The 7263-nt window shown below is 38.6% G+C and overlaps 1 long non-coding RNA gene across 1 annotated transcript; it reads right to left on the reverse strand.

Annotated features, from left to right (window-relative positions):
* Positions 1–805: 805 nt before the first annotated feature.
* Positions 806–3115, reverse strand: LOC308193656. Its single transcript, XR_013949841.1, has 3 exons — positions 1400–3115; positions 1199–1265; positions 806–1103 (listed from the first exon to the last, which is right to left on the reverse strand). It is a non-coding gene; the product is annotated as an uncharacterized lncRNA (long non-coding RNA).
* Between the last annotated feature and the right edge of the window lie 4148 nt (positions 3116–7263).

The raw sequence follows: 7263 nt of genomic DNA on the forward strand, positions 1-7263 counted from the left end.
CATTAGTTAATTTTATATGTACATATTGTACCTTGTGATGTAAATCCTAAATTTAACAACCCATTCCCTTATTTATTCACCCTCAAGAGTTCAAACACAGTTTAAGCTGCTAGAATTAAAGGCAAAAGTAATACTGTTAAGGAAGAAATACTGTCATATAGACCAATCTTAGCTGCGCTCATTCTGTCATTCTTCTCTTTCTCTTTCACAGACATAAAACAGCATAAGGCATTACAGTGGAAAAGATTATTAACAGAACATATAGTTTTATATATGAATTGACTAATGCCAGGAAACTCAGAAATTAAATTTCTATTCAGATCTGCTTTCTGTCTTTTCTATCATCTCTTCATTCCAAATGCAATTTTGCCCCTTAGTACATTTAATGATATTAATGTTTAATAATTAACATTAATGATATTAATATTTAATTATATTATTTAATCTTGCTTACATGTTACAACACACTTATATGTCTCAAACCTTTAATAAGGCAGTGATGTCAGTCTTATTTATCCCTTAGATTTTTATCCAGCATACATAGAAACAATCATTTTTATCTGTGTTGTTAGTACTGATTTCTACGAAGAGTATTGTACATTTAAAAAAATGTTTTAAAAGGCAGTAAAAGATGATGTAATGATCAACAAGTATGTGTAAAATTAACATATATTTATTGTATGTTTCATAAGCATTAATAGGAAAGTAAGTAAAAGGTTGGATATAATATTTTCCTTAAAACGTCACGTACACTTTGATGTGACACGGCTCCTTCATCTTGACATACAATTTGAAGAAAATGGTATGTTAATTATGAAGGTATAGAGGGAATAGATAAATGCTGTCTTACAGAACTGAGGCAATTGCAAAATTCATGAAAATCTAGAATGATTAATCTAGATATAATGAATTATAGAACAGATACTTACTATATTGTGGATGTTTAAATTATCCCTCTTTCCAACATCTCGCTCCTTTTTACAACCTGCAGTACAACAAAAGCTCACTTTTTTTTTTTCAATCAAAGGTAAAAGGTGAAATCACTGCTCCTCCAGTTATGCTCCTCCAACTCTCAGGATTAGGCAGATCAAGTTTTATCTTTACTATTAAAGAATAAGGGAAAAAAAAAAGTATTAAATGCCTCTGCCTGTTCCTCATCCTTGTTTACTAGGTGATCATCTGCATGTGGTGGTTTTACCTTGCTGGGCAGCTAAACTCCACCACAACCACTCTCTCACTCCCCTTCTTTGAAGGAAGAAAGCATGCTGGAAACAGAAAAAAAAAAAAAAAAAGAAAACTCACAGGTTAAGTATAATTTAATTAAATGGAAAAGCAAGGGGGAAAAAACAAGCAAAGGCTGCATGGAAGCACAGAGAGAGATAGAAAAAATATTCTCTACCTCCCATCAACAAACAATGTTCAGCCATGTCCTGAGAAGCAGAGCCTCAATACACATATTGGATTGGGAGGTCAGAGGTCTTCATAATGAGAGCACACCCTGTCCTTCTCTTTGTGGTGCTTTTACTCAGGTGAGCAGCTGAGCTCCACCACAGCCGTTCTCTCACTCCCCATCCTCAAAGGCAAACGGGGAGAAAATACGATACAAAGGGCTCAAGGGTTGAGATAAGGACAGGGACATTGCCCAACAATTATGATGGGCAAAACAGACTCAGAGTAGGGAGACAGTAAGATTTATTGCCTATTACTAGCAAGCTAGAGAAGTGAGAAACAAAGGAAAGAAACCAAAAACACCTTCCCCCCATACACTCTCTCCTATTTCCTTCCCCCAGACAGCGCAGGGAAATAAGGGAATGGGGGCTGCGGTCAGTCTATAGCACTTCATCTCTGCCACTCCTCCTCAATCACTGTCTTCCTCTGCTCCAGGTGGGGTCCCTCCCACAGGATGCCATTCTTCCTGAAGTGATCCTGCTGGGGCTGCCCACAAGCAGCAGCTCTTCAAGAACTGCTCCCACATGGCTCTGTACCACAGGGTCCATCTGCCAGGACCAAACTGCTCCAGCACGGGTCCCCCACGGGCGGCAGCTCCCCCCAGACCCCCTGCTCCTGCGTGGGCTCCTCTCCACGGGCTGCAGCTCCGGCCCGGGGCCTGCTCCTGCGGGGGCTCTCCATGGGCCGCAGCCTCCTCCAGGCCACATCCACCTGCTCCACCGGGGGCTCCTCCACGGGCTGCAGCGTGGAGATCTGCTCCGTGTGGGACCCATGGGCTGCAGGGGGACAGCCTGCTCCACCAGGGGCCTCTCCACATGCCACAGGGGAACTTCTGCTCTGGCACCTGCTCCGGGAACCTCCTCCTCCTCCTGCACGGACCTTGGTGTCTGCAAGGTTGTTTCTCACTCTTCTTTCTCTCAGTTTTTGTAACTCTCAGTCCAGCAGTTTTTTGTTTTGTTTTGTTTTTTCCTTCCTTTCTTAAATATGCTCTCACAGAGGTGCAAACATCGCTTATTGGCTCAGCTCTGGCCAGTGGCAAGGCCCTTATCTAACATAGGTCTACTTCTGGATTCTTCTCACAGAAGCCACCCCTATGGCCCCCTGCTACCAAAACCTTGCCACGTAAACCCACTACACCCTTTTCCTACCTTTTGTTGCTGAGTGTGACACCATACAGTATGGAATATCCCTTTGGACTGTTTAAGTCAGCTGCCCTGGCAATATCCCTTCCCCACTTCTTGCCCACCCCCAGCCTACAGGCTCTGGGGGGGATTGGAGGGAGTCTTGATGCTGTGTCAGCAATAGACAAAAAAATGGTGTGGTACCAATGCAGTTCTAGCTACAAGGGCAGAGCACAACACTACATAGGCCTGTTGTTGTTGTCGTCTGACACCACACTGGCTAATGTCAACTCGAGCTTTGCCTTTTCTGGTTTTCTCCCTGCAGATGCAAACTGTAGCTCTGTACTCCTTCTGTGAAGCCACACCTTTCTTCCAGAGGTAATATATTTTCCTTTTCTGCCTTAGTTCCAGGCACAGCTCCCTGTCCATCCAGGTCGGTCTTCTCCCCCACTTGCTTGACTTGCAGTGCAATGGGATTGCTGGCTCCTGGGCTTTCAAAAGGAAAGCAGGGCTTCATCACGTGTAATTGTTACTTGAGAAGACAAACATCCTAACTTCTTTCCCCCAGCTTTTATTGCTGAGTGTGAAGTCATATGGTATGGAATATCCCTTTGTTCAGCTGGAGTCAGCTGTCCTGGCAGTGTCCCTTCCCACTTCTGCTGGTAGGACAGCCTGAGAAAGAGAGGAGGCACTGGTGTTGTGGAAGCACTGTTCAGCAACACATGGTGTTTTCAAGTTTCATTATGGTGTTATCAATGCTGTTTTGGTCAAAAATGGAAACATCACACCATACAAGCTACTGTTTAAAAAACAAACAAACAAAAAACACAAACAACAACAACAACAAAACCAACTCTCTACCAGTCAAAACCAGTAGAAGTTAGTACTCTACTATTAAGTTATTAAAGTTATTAAGTTGACAAATAGAAAACTGTGCCAACAAGATTGAAAATATCACACTGATGCTGCAGACCCTTTGTCAAGCTGTGTATTAACATAGTGTGAGGGGCATCATGAAGACACATCAAAAAACTTGTTACTAGAAGCTGAAGAAAATTTAGGCTTCAGTGCTTGTATCTCACAAGGATATATGTAAAAGGTTGCTGTCAGCTCCTGCTTCAAATTAAATTAGGAAAAAAATCAGGCTTGTCTCCCACTGTTCCACTTACAGCACTGAATATCTGTAAGCATGAGTGCATCTTGTAAGTGTAGTCAGAAGCCATGGGAATTTAAAGGAATTTAAACCATGGGAATTTATGTTCTCACACAAACAGGCAAACAATAACTGACCGTCTGCCAGTAGCTGTACTTAAACTTCTTTCATTAAGTACAAGCTGTCTCTTCAACAATTTCAGTTATAAAAACCTTCATGTAGTTTTAATGAAGTGTTTTGGAGACCTGATTATACAGCATTTACAAATAATATTTGGTTCTTTCCCTCTGTTTTCCCTCATCATTGTGGGAGAAAGGCGCTACTTACTTGACTGTAGAAGGCCAATTAAATTAAGAATATTTTATATATATATAAATATTTATTTTTTATTATTTTTATTTTTTTACAATGCACACATATATTCACAGCACAGCTTTTATATTTTTCTTCATACTGATTCAAACTTAACTAAGACATTTACACATGGCATTCTCTGCAGAAATAGTAAGTGTTGTGAACAAAGTGTAAAACTTTAATCTGTTAAACTATGAGTATATAATTACTGCATCTAGGCTGTTCCCTTAAACATACACATAAATCATAGTAGGATGGGAATACAATATGTATTGTGGAGTAATAATGCAGATACTATACCAGAATTTTAGTATTAGCACAATTTACTCTGCTCTCCTATACCGCCTATAGTAGCAGAAATAGGCCTTCGCCTATGTGATGTTATAGTATCGGTAGTACCAGTACCTTTTCTGTTTTCGTCATATAAATAAAATTTCATCATATAAATTTCGTCAATATAAATGTCATATAATTCAACTCAGTGTGTGTATATATATATTTACATATACTATACACACATATATATACATACATGTATATATACATATACTATATTCCTATATATCTACATATACTATACACGTATATATACATATATATGTACTATGTACATATATACATATACTCACTGTATATATATATATACAGTGAGTTGAATTATATGACGTTTATATTTCCTTTTTCAAGAGTCTGATTTTTAGTACTTAAGAAAAAGGAGTTGCAACCATTGCAACTTTTCAGCACTTAATGGGGACTTATAAAAAAGATGGAGAGCAACTCTGCTCAATCAGATAATGACAGGACAAGGGGGAATGGTTTTAAACTAAAAGAGGGGAGATTTAGATTAGATGTTAGGAGGAAATTCTTCACTCAGAGGGTGGTGAGGCACTGGAACAGGTTGCCCAGAGAGGCTGTGGATGCCCCATCCCTGGAGGTGCTCAAGATCAGATTAAATGAGGCCCTGGGCAACCTGATCTACTGGGTGGCATCCCTACCTGTGGTTGTGGGGGGAACTAGATGATCTTGAAGGTCCTTTCCAACCTGAGCTGTTCTATGATTTTATGATTACAGGGAGTAAGACTACTGGATCTCACACCAAAAGTTCTGCCCCAAATTTTCATGCTGCAATACGGGTCATCCTGAATAATCCATTTGCTATTGATAATGTATTCCATTTGTATGTACATAGCTCCATCTTATGCAATTGTGTCTAAGCACCAGAATTTGGAAAAAATAGACAAGCAAACAAAAAAAACCAAACCAATAAAACAAAACACACATTTATATATATATATATTTTGCAATAATTGCTAGATTACATAGCTGCAAAACAGTGAAAATACCTCTTTAAAACACTTTGCAGCAACGGAAATACCATATGAATATGCTACCATCTCCCTCAGCTTCAGGACACTACTTACACAGAATTAACAGGCAATTATTTCAGCTGTATAAGACATTTCTATCTTACTACATCATGATAATGCTATATTATACATAAAACACACACACACACACACACACACACACACACACCACCACCACCAACAACAAAAAGTTTTGTTTTCTAGGTGTTGAACCAGACTAGCGACTAAAATAAAACCTTTATGTTTTTATAATCTAATATTACTATTTAAACTTCTATACAGTTTAATTATAGTGTATATATCTTCTATATATACACGTCCTCCTTCTTCCCCTTCACAGAATCACAGAATGCTTAAAGTTGCAAGGGACATCTGGAGGTCATCTGGTTCAATCCCCCTGCTTAAGTAGGGATACCCAGAGCAGTTTGCCTGTGACCACATCCAGATGGCTTTTGAAGATCTCCAAGGAGATCCACTGCCTCTCTTGGCAACATATGCCAGTGCTCAGTCACCTGCACAGTGAAGAAGTGAAGAAGTGCCCAGTGAAGAAGTGTTTCCTGATGTTTAGATGGAACCTTGTGTGTTCCACTTAGATGCTGCAAGAAGATTCAGCTTGATGAATAAGGCTGTCTGATTTTTGTTCCTGGCCAATAGCAGTCAACAGGAGTTTATTGTACGTGGCCTGGTTGCCAGATGCCTGATTATACTCTGCTTTCTCACTTTCCTCAAGTGTAACTATAAATACTTTGTTCCAACTTTCCAGTTCATTTCCTACTCAAGTGGAAAAGAATCACAGACAGCCTGAATCACAGACAAATTTGGAAGTCCTGACTTGAGAAGCCAAGATTTAAACATTATAAGGGAAATTAGTTTTGAGCCTTATTTAGATTGCTAGCTAAATAATACAGAAGTAGTTACATTTACAGTAGTGTGCAGACTATCTTTCTTATAGATGAGTATATTTCCAGACTTCGAGAGTATTTGATGAGAAGGCATTGAACCAATTCCAATCAATGTATCTGAGCTAACTTGTTAATACCGTTTATCCTCTGAAAAACTGGGACTTCAAGGCCAGTAACTAATATTGCCCATTAGTTCTAAAGGACAACTTGCTCTTGTGTTATTTTCTCAAAATACCACCAGCTCTGATGGAGGAAGGTCCCTTGCTGCTTGGTGAAGGAAAGGCATGATAGCTCTTGGTTGTTATGTTAATGGTGTGCTGATATTATATTAAAAAAAATAAAATGTGAAAAAATTGTATCAATACAGGACTTTAAAAAGCAGTTATATAGTAATTTGCTTTTTCATTAATTATTTTTTAATCCAGAAAAATCTATGTGATGTGACTGTTTTCCATTTGAATCTAATCGCACGTGACAAGACATGACATAAGATATTTCTGCAATATAACTTCAGATATCATTTCTGAGAAAAAAGCTCAGAATAAAAACTCTTGCTGTTTTTCCAGTACAGATAGTGTTTGTCAAGGTTAATATTTTACACCACCTGCTCATGCTGATCTATTAAAGTCTTTGCAGAATCATTAGAAATTAGGCATTATAGTAAGTGAATAATGCACTGTATCTATTCCTATCACTTCTGTCTTTTGAATTATTATTCAAGTTATAATATGTTTATTACCAATATAATGAAGGGGTTTGTTTGTTTGTTTTCATCTGGGCAGCTGTCCAAAGAAGATCTGAGCTGTGTAAGATCAAGAAAATTACAGAACGATTATAATTTGGCCAGATATCTTTTCATCCTTGAATCTTTCTAAGGAAAATAAAAAACCTCTAAAATACACTGTATGGAGAAATAT

The sequence above is a fragment of the Anser brachyrhynchus genome, assembly GCF_964034855.1.
Source record: "Anser brachyrhynchus genome assembly, chromosome: 3".
Lineage (NCBI taxonomy): Eukaryota > Metazoa > Chordata > Aves > Anseriformes > Anatidae > Anser > Anser brachyrhynchus.